This window comes from Molothrus ater, chromosome 1 (genome assembly GCF_012460135.2).
Source record: "Molothrus ater isolate BHLD 08-10-18 breed brown headed cowbird chromosome 1, BPBGC_Mater_1.1, whole genome shotgun sequence".
Classification (NCBI taxonomy): Eukaryota; Metazoa; Chordata; class Aves; order Passeriformes; family Icteridae; genus Molothrus; species Molothrus ater.
The window spans coordinates 110,459,287-110,473,909 of NC_050478.2; the positions used below are offsets into that span (position 1 = coordinate 110,459,287).

The following is a 14,623-nucleotide window of genomic DNA, read 5'->3' on the forward strand; positions in this document are numbered from 1 at the left end:
TAAGTTAAGTACTGGAGAAAAATAAAAGAAAACAAATCATCACCTTGGGACAAAAATAAAAATTAAAAATCCAACTTTCCAGTTAATTAATTTAATAAAATGACACACAAGGTAGAAAATCTGTGCATTTAACAATCTCAGTTATTTTAAAGGCTATAAACAGCCACAAACATATCCTCACAGAGATGGGGAAAATATACAATGAAACCCCCCTGGGAAATCTTTCCCAGTGTGTTTTTTATCACAGAAGGGACTTTTTAATCACTGATTTAGTTTGACACATATCAAGAAATAATTTCATAGTGCTCTTTCCAATTAAAAGCATTTATTTGATGAATTTGCTCTTACCCTGATCCCCACTTTGCCTGACATTTCTGTGGAATCCCTATCACCCATATGTCCATCACAGATTCAAGGGTCAGCCTAAATGATGACTTAAATCTTCCATACCCTTTGTGTTTATTTTATAGTCCTCCATAATAGATGTACACTGGCTACTGACTCTGTTAACTGCAAAGAAGACACAGTTTCTTTGATTATCAGTGTTCTCAGTATTTGGTAAAACAGTCCAAAAAAAGAAGTTTGAAGAGAAGACTGTTCTTATGCTAACCAATCTGCAGCTTATGTGTGACTCTTTCTGAGTTGTCCTGGGAGGGAGGAGAAAAAAACAACCACTGTCCCTTAACTATGCATGTCATGGACCCAAAACCCTGGAAAGGTAACACAGTGCTCTTTTATCATATCAGCAAGATGATTCTGCTTTTAGCTCTATAGACATACTGAGAAATAAAGCATGTGCTGTTTCTTTAAGCAGACTGAGTGTGTGTTTACAAGGATTTCTCAGCACTAAGCTTTTTAGATAGGAGGAAAATACCTATCCCTGCAAGGTGAAAATAGGTCTTTAACTTCCTCAGCGTTATATTATCATTAATTACTCATGGGCCTCCTTAAAACAAAGACTCCACTTGTCTGCATATGTATATGCTTGTATGTATTGCAAAGACACACAAGCACGCATACATTTCATACATGTAAAACACATATGCATAATAGGTATAAGTTAGAGGGTACGACTATGTAGAAAATAACCATTAAATAATTATAAAGAGGCTTTTTTGATTAAAACCAGAAAATGCATGCATAATAAAAATGCAAGAATACATAGGCTGAACCTATAAACTGGTGGAAAAATTAGTTTAGAAAAGGCTGACAGGAATAAAAAGCAGACAGTTAAAAATCTTACTGCAAACAGTCTAGTTTAAAGCTGGGAATCCTGAGCATCTTTAAAGTGAAATGCAGGATCATATCAAAGAAAGGCAGAACATTAAAATAACCAGAAATGGAAAACTGAGAATATCCTCTGTTTAATTCTACCAGCAAGAAAACAAACATAAATTTTATACGCTACATCACGTCACACAGCACCTTAATTTAGCTACATTAAAATGAGTTTTCACCAAAGAAAAGCTCACATTTTGACTACACCTTTAAAAACCTCATTGTTTGGGTTATTACATGAAGAAAAAACAAGACTGCATCAGGAGTTGTAATTTTTTATGCTTAATTTGATAGTTCAGCACTTTTTCAGTTGAGTTTGCAGCACACACAGTTTCCTCACGCTTTCCCGCTTATTTTTCAGAAGCCAGGAATTCTTAAGCACCCTGCACAGCGCACACACAATTTGTAAGGCACTCTCCTCATCACTTGTTCAGCTTTATGCACCAAATGAGACACGCTTAGGTTTCTATGTGCGCATCTCACAATGATGTTTTAAATTTTTATCACCTAGCTTCCAGGGAACTGAGGCTTTGAATCTATATTTGAAATACCACCTGAACGGGTGAAACATATTGGTATTCCACACACAGCCTCCTGCTGTCATTCCACTGCTGGCATGGGACAGTCTTCACCAAGACTTAGAAAACCTCATTCAATATTCCTCTCTGGAGGATCTGACACTTACTGTGAATTCTGCTCTTCAACTTAAATACCAGTGTCTGTGGCAGGCCAATTCTATCATTGCAGATACAGCATCCCTCAGGCGAGGTCCAACCTTTCTCTTGCAGTGCACCCAGGGATTAGCTTGACTTCCCCTAAATTCTCTCCAGTGCACAGTACAAGCTAATCTTTCCTGTAGGAAGCAGGAGATGGGGTTGCCATGACAACAGAGCACATTCTAGCAGTGGGACCACTGAGATGAGCTGAAAAGACGACAGTGAAACATGCACTCAGCCTTCCTCCGGGGCTACGGGCTCCTTCCTCCAGGATTTAATTCCCCTGCAAGTTTACTGACAGGCTAGGAGGTTGATTAGCTATGTATTTTGCTGTGGGGAGATTACTAGTTAAGAATATGGTTGAGAGATCATAGCATTATTTAATGAAACTGCCATTCCTCCTTACATTAAATTGCTGATTTAAGCGTGGCTGCTTTTAAACGGCTGCTCTTTCATACACATTAGTCCTACTCTTGTTCAGACTAACATCTCACTGGAATATGGTCATAAGCCCAGTCCTGTGCTTCAGCTTCAGTTTTCCAGCATATTAGGCACGTTTTTATGCTCACACACACACACATGCCCATGCACACACATGCACACAAAGAGCACAGTGTAACATCTGTGTTTGGAGCTCAAAGGGTTCTGCTTGTGGGGGAGGGGGCACCGAGAAAAGCAAGGCACAGCAGCCACGTGTCTTATACAAACCACACAACAGCCACAATAAGCTTTGGGAGCCCTGTTCATCAGGCAAAAGAAAATTGAGTAATCTATACTGTAAATATCAGCTATTTTCAGCCCCAGAATAATTTCTGAATCCTACACTTTAAAGATTTTTTTTTTCTCAATGAGAATAATAGAAAGCTTTTAAGCTCCTGCATTTCAATTATTTACACATTTTTAATTGCTCGATCAAATTTTCATGCAGAGCGTTTTTCTTTGTGTTTTAATTTCTCTTGCAAAATCACACACACATTATTGTGGTAAATTCCTGGGGGCTGGACCATGCCAGTGTCTTCTCCTGTTATTTCAGAAATAAGCATGTCTCAGTGATCTTACACCTTAAAGCCACAGCAACCGAGAATTTTCAGTTTCTAATCGGGTTTGTAAGCCATTCATTTGCCCAGGATGGAATCCTGCCTCCTTTGTCCTTCACTTTTGAGCATGTAACATGTGTGGCCACACACTGAACACCCCATCATCAGGCAACACCAGTCTCCTCAGTATATGTAAAAGCTTAACCTATCCAAGTACAAAAGACTTGGCTGTGGATGAGCCAAAGCCACACCATCTGCATCCATTTCTCTCTCTGGAAATTTAAAAAGAAAAGAACCTCCATAAAGGTCTCTGACACAAGAAAGGGAAGGAGCCCAGAGGTTGCATTTAGCCAGAACTCCTGTGGGCAGGAAGGGGGGGGGGGGGGGGTGGATGAAACAGTGGGAAGATGTACAACAGCTTTCCCTCTACAGCACGTTGTACAGGACAGTTGGCAGGTCAGTCACAACTAACTTCATCTTGGCAAACTACATAAGGCCAAGAATTTGGCTGGAGAGGGAAGGTTCTGTGTTGGGGAGGCACCTTGATGACTGGAACATGTAAGGAAATTTTTGGGAGGTCTGGGAGGATAGAGGCATGTGGAAGCCTGGGCCAGGATCTCTCAATGATCATCAAATCACTGGTTTTATCCTGATACTACACTGATTGCATTTACAATGAGAAGCCCTCTGACAAAACCCAACCAAAAAACCCCGTAAAATTCCTTTTCCAAGGCTATGCAATATCACACCTCCATAACCTTGGAAAGTGTCTCAGTGTTATACAACCCTTTAAAGTTTAACCTTAATTTGGATTTTACCATGTGTTAGGAATATATATACATACAACAGTATCCCTCAGAATCTGCTGGCTCTGACTCATCCCACAGCTTGCTATGAAGATGAATTACACCACACAGTATAGCACCTGTATTTATTATCATCTAATTAGTGTTAGGTTTTACTTTTTTTTCCCACTTTTCCACTCAAGTTCTATCCAACTGGAGAAATGCCAAATCATGTAAGCGACATATGGTTTTGCTTTTGAAATCATCCAGCCAGAATTCCCAAATACTGAAAAATCTTTGCTTAAATAACTTTCAGCTTGAAAGACAATATTTTACACCTTCAATTCCAGTGGGAAACACTGATATTTGTAGGTATGCAAATTGGTTTTGAGGAAAAGGGGCATATAATCAGATGTTGAATGATGTTATAGATTTTTCCTGTCACATGCTGTCTCCTCACAATCTAAAAAGAGCAGTTAACAGCAAGATTAATGCTGTGAAAACAGCTAAACTACTATTATGGTTAATGAAAGTAAGGTTCTGTTTCTTTTTTGTTTCACAAGCTATGCAGTAAATATTGCCCTTAGAACGCAATCATTCATTTCTCAGTGTTCATGTGCATATCTTCGATTTAACAATACTGTATCGTGTGTTCCTGGAAATTCAGTCTTTCAGCCAGGTACAAAAATGTACTATGTTCATTTAGTTGTTGGATAGGGAATGGATTCCCCTGCTGGCACTCTAAAAAAGTAACACCCAGTTACTAAATTTGGCCCACACTATTCCTGACCACATTCTTTTCATTTCTAGCAAAAACTTCTTGTGTTTTATTTCAGATGAATACCCAAATCATTCTCTCAGCAGGAACACATGCTCTTACATAGATGTGAAGTAACAAAAGGAATTTAAATGAGTTAAATTTGAAGATCTCCTGGAACATCCAAGAGCTTACAGGTATTCTTATTGTATCCGTATATCCCTGGGTATATCCAGGAAAAGGCAACTGTTTTAGTGAACCCAGGTGGAACATGCCACAACAGGGGATAAGATAAAATGAAAGCTGAGGACATATATGTAAGTGGTCTACTCTGAGAAACAACGCTTAAGTGTAACATCCCAGAAGCAGAGCAGCACATTTCTAAGGCTCGAGTAGAATAACCAGCTCTAGGTCCTTAGCAGAAAATGCCCCCACCAATCTCTTAGGTCTCTCCCAGCTTTTTCAAAGGTAGAATCTACCTTTATCAAGACTGGAGTCTGAATTTTGCTCTTTGTTTACCCTCTTGCTTGTAAGAGGATGAGTGGTGAATACACAACAGCCCCTTTTCCTCTCAATAGGACACTCACAGCTTAAAAACAAGATGTGGAAGGTCAGAGGACACATCTTGTCCTATGTTTCTGCATAAGTTCACAGCTTTGACCTCAAATGAAGAGTCTGAGGATTTCACATTGAAAATAAACAAGAAAAAAGACAGGAAAATAAAACTATACAGAGATTCAACAAGAAAGGTGGACATGAGAAAGGGACGGCTTTTGTTCTGATTTCCTTTTTCTTTATCATGCTTAACTGTGAAATCATAATTGAATTCTCAATTTTATAATATAATTTTTATACATAGCTGTTCATAGAATCCTTTGAATTCTGTGCATGAAAGAAAATATCACTCTGCTTTTTAAGAACTATTCATTTGAGATTAAACAGCGCTAAATGCTGAGCCCTGAACAACGGGTTTAAGCACATTTAAGTCTTGCTGAAATAGAGGAACAGTGCCCAGTACTTTACAGGATGAAACCTGCAATTTGGGGTTTTAAATCCCCTAATTTCCTACCCTTTTCCCTTCTCTTCTAAAATATACCTTGGAAACTGCAATCCTGCTTTTGCCAGATGAATTGGTCATACGGAACAGAGTGACCTTCAGTTCTTGTGCAGGGATACATCAAGCAGCAGCCTGCACCCAGTGCAAGCTGTACCACCACCTCCTGACAGCAAACACAGACTTCATCTTCTAAGCACAGAACTACTGGTACAGAGCTAATCACCTGCATACACCTGAATTTGTAAATGAAAATGATGTTTTTTCTTCTTTGCCTCAAGACTGTAACAAAATTGTTCTTAAACACAATCTGGTTTGTGGGGTTTGTTAAATGTGTCATACAATTAAGCACTTCCCACCTATAATTTTACCACTGGATCACTTAGTCAATTGGGACATATTTCCAGCACCTCTCACACTTCTTTTCCCCTCCTTGTAGGTTCCTCTCAGTTCACTGACTTTACTCAAGGTTTACAAATAGGAGTAGGTATCAGCAGAATAAATGTTCATGACCTTTGAATCAAATTATTTTGGAAGTAATGACACTTCTCAGAAGACAGGCTTTTTTAATTTGCAAAATGATAAAGAGCACTGTGATTTCATTCTAATAGCCAAAGGAACTTATACAGAAAAACTAAAACAGCCTGTACTTGTAAAATTGTAATAGAATTTTATCTCCTTAAGCAAATGCTTTGCATTTTATAACCATAGTGCAAATGTAGAAGTACTTGCTGAAGGGATAAAGCCACCCAATTGTGAGACGTGGACAACACTGAACGACATTAAATTACTTCTACACTGAAATCATAAGTGCAAGAAGAGGTCAGATGTCTCAGTAGGATGTTCTTTTCTCTAGATCTTTAAGATTACTTAATCAAATTGGGAGTGGTGGAGAGGCCTAGAAAATATAAAGGTGCTGTTTCAAATGTTTGTTGCTTATACAGCTTCTAAAAACTGAATTTCATAACTTTTCTAAAGAGGCAGCAGAACTGAACTGAGAAATCTCCAGAGGAGCCTTCCAAACTCACTTATTCCATGATTCTGTGAGTTACCTTGACTACTTTGTGGCAGTACAGTCTCTGGTGAGCAAGAGCAATAATAAAAGATTTCACCATACTTCTGTCTGATGGACATTCTTATTCAAAAAGAGGATATATAGAAAATAACACTGACTTTGAAATACATTATATTTCCAGCAATAAGCCCTTAGCACACTCCTGCAAGAGGAAAAGAACAGATACAGATACACTCTCCCAACAGTGACACAAGCCAACAGCCACAGGCATGATGGAGAAGAAAGGGAGTGCATTTCCCTGACTTACCCTCCCACCATCCAGCTCCATTGTCACAGAATTCTGGAATCAATTAGGTTGAAAAAGATCTCTAAATCATTGGGTCCAACCTTTAACCAATAAGCACCTTGTCACAAGGTGACAATGCAGTCATTTCTCGAACACCTCCAGAGACAGTGACTCCACCACCTCTCTGGACAGTCCATTCCAATGTTTAAAAATCCTTTCCATGAAGAAATTCCTCCTGATGTTGGGCACAGCACCTTGTGTTACTGTGCTCCTGCAGAGAAGCCCTGTTCTTCAGGACAGTTTTGTACCAATCTTTCAAGTGAAGATCTCTGATTTTTTTCATCTGCAGTACCCTGGATACCAGCGCCAGCATTGCAAGATGCACATCTGCTATCTTCCATTTCAAAGCAAGATGCTTTGAAGGTCAGATACATTTTAGGTAGACAGAAAATTAAGTGTGAACCTGAAGCTCAACATTCTCAGTTAGGAAATTCAAAGCATGTGTACTTAAAATATTTAAATTAAATACTATGTGGGTACTATGACAAAAAGGTTGCATTTAGCACCATGTAAATTTGGACAAATGAAAATGTTCAACCCTCTGAGATAAAAAAGCTCATTTACAAACTCATGTTTTGCAAGCTCAGTGTTCTTGCTGTTATACAGAGTTGAAGTATACCTTTGAATTTATAGCACAAAACATGCCAGAGTTCAAGGAGTGTCTGGATGACGCTCTCAGTGATATGATTTAGGTTTAGACAGTTCTGTGAGTTCTGACAGCTCAAGGAGTTGGACTTGATGATTCTTATGTGTCTCTTTAAACTTGAGATATTCTATTGTTCTCAGATTCTTATATTTACATTTAACACTATTAAAGAAGCTAACTGATTTCTGTTTATTATTATGAATTTTGCTCTACAAGCTCATGTCTTTGTGCATAAGCTATACAAATGAGCAAAGTATCATGCAGTAATTTTCAGACAAAAAAAAATACCTCCAGGGTATTTATTGCTTTATTCTTTCAGTATTCATCTCTTCACTCTGAAAGCAGCGTCTCTGTGACACACTCTGCAGTCTGACTTTTTAGCTGATTTTAAAAATCCAGGAAATCTAAGTTTTTATTGTTTGAGCATTAAAGAAATTCAAATACTACCTTTAGTTAAGAAAGGAAAACCTAATCTAGATTAGCTTTATTGAAGCAACTTCTGCTTCATTGCTCATATTTATGACATTATGGGAAATTATCAGTATGATAAATGCTTTTTGTAGTGCTCACAGTTTCAAATGAAATTAATTTTAGAAGCTGCATCAAATTTCCTTCTTATTACTCCAAATCATGTCACTATGGTACTATGGATGACCGCCTGTGCATTTCTGTGTTTAAACGTGTTTAGGTCTGTTTTCAATGTAACAGGAAGTCTGGTTTCCAATTATTTAATACTTGGTCTTTTTAGAAATGTACAGCTTCTTTTCCCATATATATCAATTTAGCTTACTGTTGAGGAGAAAGACACTGACATTAAAGTTGGAAATGGATGCAAAAACATATAGTGAGATGACTGAAGTTTCTGTAAACAATTTGGAAAGGCCAGAAATTCCCCTTTCTCAATCATGCCAGGCAGATCTTCCATTTAAAGCTCCCTGAATGGCTTTCACAGAATAACAGAAGCATAGAGTAGTCTGGCTTGGAAGGAACATTAAAAATCCTCTAAATCTAACCCCTATGGCATGAGCAGTGATGCCTTCCACTAGACCAGGTAGCTGAAGTCAAAGTCACCTCCATCCTGAGGCCTTGAACACTTCCAGGGATGGGGCATGTGCAGCATCTCTAGAACAACCTGTTCCAGTGCCTCACCACCCTGGCAGGAAATAATTTTTCCCTAATATCTAATCTAAATGGACCCTTTTTCAGTTGAAAGCCATTTCCCCTTGTTCTGTCACTATACTAATTAGGAATTCAGAGCAGGAGAAAACATTTTAAATCATTTCTGTCTTAAAGATCACGGTAAATAACAAAGTTTACATAAACCTTATTTGCTGATTATGTTTCTCATGGAGTTGCCATTTATGACAAACACGGAGAAATCGAGATCAGGTAATACTAAAAGGTAATGGCCCAGAAAAATGACAAAAAAGCATCCCAGTTATTTATCTTTAAAAATCTAAGGATAAATACTTGGTATAAGACCATGAAGATCAAGATTGAAAGTGAAGCAGCTTATGTTCTATTTCTTTGCTTGTCTATAAAGAAGCAAGAAGGATATGCTATCCAGCTCTGGCTTGACAGAGCATCATACTCAAGGAACACCCAATATGGGAAACAAATTGAAAATTCACATTTTCATTCTGGTTCAGTGGACATCAGTGTATTTTAAAGAAATTTACTCAAGTTACCCCATGGCTGCTGAATGACAACTGAAGAAGAGAATAAGGTGAAGAGAAAGAAAGTGCAAGCTGTAAAACAGATAGTTCACAAACTATTAGATACAAACTTCTAAGCACAGCTGATCTGTATCCAAATACCTGCATTGGTTCTTTGCTTTGCTAGGAGGTGCACCTCTGGAAGACTTCTATGAGATGATGAAGCAATAACATTTCAAAAGGGCATAAGGAAGAGTGTGAAGAAAACTTTACTTCCCCTTGAGTTTTCCACCTTGTTCCAAAGTGCTGTTAAGCTTCATCAGCAGGTATAGAAAGAATAATTCTTTGGACCTGATAGATGCAACAGCTAAACTAATTTCTAGAGGGGTATTATGTAATTCTCATTTAAATTGTTATCTTACATCACCAGAAGAGAAGGCAGTTGACTGATTCAGAACAGCTGGCATTAGACTCAAAGAATGATATGAAGAAAATATTCCAAGGACATCTACCCTGAAGCAAACCACTTAGGCACTGTAGATAAGAAAGACAAACAAATGAAGTTGAGACATGAGAGCACTACCTGGGCCAAAATCTCTGCTTACTCCATCTACTAGCTAATGCTCACAGATAGATGTCAATGTTAAAGAATATCTAACAGGGACAGAGGGGGTATAGTGCCATAAAACTGACCTAAGAGTACTCACCATGGAGGAGGAATGGGAGTGAGAAAGGGATATCACATCCACAGCATATCCTCTAAAACAGAAACACCAACAAGCCTAATGTCCCCCATGCAAGACCAAAGAGATGAGGGTAATATTAATGCCTATTGCTGCCAGCCTGGTCCCATCCATGCAGTGCAGCAGAGGGATGTGGGGGGGGGGTTATTGTTAGCTCCCACCCACCCATCAGTTCTGAAACTCCCACCAGTAAACACGATTCAGGGAGACTGCTCCCCACCAACGTTCACATTACATAAAGGCTTTGATTATATCAAAATGAGAATGGCAACATTTTTATCCTGCATCTCAGACTTACAGATTTTCAGTAATAAAGTCCCTTTGATTTTCTTTTTTTAAAATTTTTGTTCACGTTTCCTGCCACCAAATCACTAAAAGGTCAAGGATACACAGAGAATCACTAACACCAGTGCCCTGGGGTGCTGGTTCCTCATGAGAAGGCTGGATGTGTGCCTCTGGTTTGCTTTTGCAGAGCTGGTACACTGGTTTGACATTGCCAGTAGGTACATCTTGCAGGGCTGCCTGCAACACCTGCGTCTCCACTGAGCTCTGCCTCCCAGGCATGTAGGAGTGTGTCACTCTCTGCACAAAGAGGGGGATGAGGCTGGGCACAAGCAGCTCCAGCTGCAGCACGGTGCAACCCCTGAGGAACACGCCTAAGCACTTCAGTGCCTCTTTGGGGGAGGCAGGCACATGCAGACCAGGCAGTGACCCCTCACAGTTTACTTTTTCTTTTAATGAGCATCTCCTAACTGCGACAGGCTTTTGTTTTAGAGAGATTGCTCTTGCCATCTGAGAAAGGTTAAGGAAAAGAAAGTCAGCATCAGTGGTATACAAGAGGGGAAATAAACAGAGAATAAAAGGGACTGAAATGAAGAGCCAAGGACCTGCCTATTCTTTGTCCTCAACTAGTTCTTCTTTCGGTTGGTTAGTCTGGGGTTTTTTTTAGAATTTCTGCTTAACATATACGTACAGGTGTCTGCATTAGGACTTACACACTCCTGCTTGTATCAGGTCACCATTATGGCACCATTGTACCCATACATGTGAGTTCTCATAAAACCCCTGGCCTAGAAGGTTACTGCTGGATCAAGCAGGGCAAGAGAGAAAATACATGGATTTAAAGCAATATTATCCCTTCCATTCTCCAGACAAGAACCAAGACCAAAAAATCAAGAGATCTGACCAGGGCAAAGATTATTAGAAAAGAAATGCAAACCCTTTGAATCCCTGAATCTGCATCTCCCCCTCTCATGACCGGGCAGAGATTGCACACTGGTTACTTCCATAAACCTACTTTTGCTGTTAAGCTATTTTTTTCTACCACACCAGCAAGGGTAATTTTTTTCAGAGGTTCATTTATTTCTCTGTGTAATTCCTGGTATATCTAATAACATAGTCTCCATTTAAAAAAACAGAGTCGCAAACCGTCAGCAGTAACAGACTCTAAAAAGCCTCAGGATGGTTGAATTGAGCATGTTAGCACAAAATAATCAGAGGCTTTTCAGTAAAGAATTCCACTTCACTGATGACAAAAAGTGTATTAAGCAATTAGAAGAGGTAAAACAAAGATTTAGGTCACACTCAGTGTTTATGTTGGTTCATGAGGATAATTAGGACAACATAGACCAAAAATCAAACAGCAGACTTGCAATACAGTGTGCAACTGAACACTGCCTTTTCTTCCTGTTTTGCTACAGTCTCTCTGATGCTCTGCTAGGTGAAGGGAATCCCCTCGCTTATTTTATTTGCAGGACTTTGTTTCCTTGATACTATGCAGTGTATTCCATCAAGTATTTGACATCTAGATGTAATGTCTGGCAATCTAAAAACAAGCACAAATAATCACAGTGGGTCAAGCAAAGATTCATCTGGCCAAATATCTCAATTTTAAGCAGATGTCGGGCAGAAGACCATACAAATGGCAAAATACCACGATTTCTCTCCTACTACATCCTTGCAGCTTTCAGCAATCAATGCTTTATCATCTTCTCTGAGAGAAGTTTTTAAAAAACATATTGAATAGCCATCAGTTGATCTATGCTTTAAGACTATGTCCACTTCAGGGTTTTTTGCTTCTGAACACATTATTACACTAATACCTCAACTTAGTGATTGCCCATGTGCGAAAATGCCTTTTTTAGATTTTTATGATCTCACTGCTTGATCATTTTATTGTGACCCAATTTTTACAGTATGGGAAACAGTATAGAATAACACCATGTTTACCACTACACACCACTTACAACTGTACAAACCTCTGCCATACCACTCCCTCAGGCATACTTTTCCCTAAAATGAAATGTCCAGGAGTTTATTTAATGTCTCTTAATTTCACAACTCTTTTATACACCTTCTTCATAATGTCTTCTCTAGGCCTAGATCATTTTGTGATAGTATTTGTTTTGTAACATCAGTTTTCAAGGTGTGATAATGCAATTGAGTTCAAGGAAGCACACAGAATGTAACACGATAATGAATTCATATTCTGTATGCAAATTTTTTGCAGTGTTTAAACAGAGTTTTAAGAAGCAGAGAAGATTTTAGCTAACATTTCTCCCTAAGTGTACAAATATGAAATCAATTTATGTATAAAAGATTAACAAGCTGTAGATTGAGAAGTCCAAATCTGCTCCTCTTCCATAAAAAGCTATCAAATTCTTCTGCAGAAAGACATACAAGCTGTTTTTAAAGTTCACATCAGTGGCTCTGATGAACTGGACTCACACTACAGACTGTCAGGATACACAGATATACATTTCCAGCTAACAAAACCTACACAGGAATACAGCAAAATTTAAACTCTTTAAACTCTTCCCTCCTGTGTTTAGCATACACCTCTAAGAAATATCAAAGAATACATCACAGATGACCTCAGCTTTTGTATGGTAAATAAGAATAAAGCCTTAAGAAAGCTTATTCTCAAACAGTATGGAGTATATGAAAAACTGAAGTTACATGTGCAAACAGGTAAGAAGCCAAAACTGTTCAGTCAGTAAATGATAATATACCAAAAAGAGGATGCATCCTAACTGAGTCTTCATATTATTGACTCTATAGATAAGGCTTTAAAATTTCACAGTATGAAAAGATATTGGCAGTCATGCACTGGTTACTATTCTAGAAGATCCCCAGGAGATGTTACTTATTTAGGTAGAAAACTATTTCTGAGGATAGCCTCCTGGGAGATCCAGTACATCTCTTCCTGAGCCTCCCGAGGGGACAGCAGTCAGACAACCACACTTCAGCATCCTGCAGCACAACACAAACAACATAATGCAGGACATTCACTCAGGACAAGCAGACAGCCACTGTCAGTGGCTCATTAGGCTGTCACAGCAAGTGAAGGCTTCACACAGGGATATTAGTATTCCAGTCACTGAATCTACAGTATATAGAAAAGTTGTCTTTTCCCTTCATATATTTATATGTATATTACTCTATACCAGAGGGAAACCCTTTCCAAGGCTTTCTTTCACCCAACTTGCAGCACACAAACCCAGGTCCTGCCTCTAAGCCACAGGCCTGAGGCTATTTAATTTATAGACACTCTAGCCTTAAGTGAAATACACAGTATGTCGATTTGGTCAATAAAACCACCACCAATTATGGCTTTTTCCAGCATAGTATCCATATCCAGTTCACTGTATCCCTGGTATTTAAGAAATGCATTTTATATGAACACAGCATCTAATTTAAGTTGCCAAATTCTGATTTCACAGATTAAGTGAAAAGAACTTCAGAAACCTGAATTACTTATCCGTAAGTTTCACTGTCATGATATCAAGTGCCCCAAATTAGAAGCCCAAGATTCTCAAAATTACAAGAGTAATAATTTATGAATAAATAAGTAAATCCCCAAATCTGCACTGTTTAGCAAAATGTATTTTTGCATTTCATTTAATTGTTCCAGTGAGTCTTGCTTGAATGAGCATTTCTGCTTACAGCTCTCCTAAAATTCAACCACATTTTCTGGAGAACTGAAATTTAAAAATTAAAAATAAATAAATGGATAAATAAAACAAAACAAACAAAAAAGGTCTTCTTGTTAATTTAGTCAAACTTGTTGGCAACAAACAAGAGGAGCTGGAAGCCATTGTGCAGGAGGAACAACTAGGGCTTGATGATGGTGGTGATACAGCTGAGTGGTTTTGGGTAAGAATGAAGGGGAAGGCCAGCAAGGCAGGTGTGATGTTGGGAGTCTGTTATAGGCCACCCAAACAGGATGAAGAGGCAGATGAAATAGTCTAAGGGCATATGGGAGAAGTCTCACTATCACTATTTGTTGTTCTCCTGGGATCCTTAGATTTACCAGATCTAAATATTGATGGAAATACAACACAGCAGGGAGGAGACAGTCTAGGAGGTTCCTGGAAAATGTAGAAGAAAATCCCCTGACAGAGCTGGTGATTGAGCCAGCTGGGGAAAATGCCCAGCTGGACCTGTTGTTTGTGAACAGAGATGGACTGGTGGGTGCTGTGATGGCTGGAGGCCATCTTGGGCATAACAATCACAAAATTATAGTTTCAGTTCTTGGAGAAGTAAGGAGAGATATTGGCAGGACTAACACCTTGAATTCCAGAGGACAGGC

The 14,623-nt window shown here is 38.8% G+C and overlaps 1 protein-coding gene across 4 annotated transcripts in view; it reads right to left on the reverse strand.

Moving 5' to 3' along the window:
- NOL4 (nucleolar protein 4) overlaps positions 1-14,623 on the reverse strand; it is a 187,822-nt gene that overhangs the window by 97,584 nt on the left and 75,615 nt on the right. Inside the window, exon 1 of one of the 4 annotated variants that reach the window (XM_036402979.2) lies at positions 1,964-2,085. The exons of the other annotated variants lie outside the window; for them this stretch is intronic. The gene's annotated coding sequence lies outside the window, so the exon portion shown is untranslated. Of the gene's footprint in view, positions 1-1,963; positions 2,086-14,623 lie in introns of those variants that run through there. 4 annotated transcript variants of the gene reach the window in all.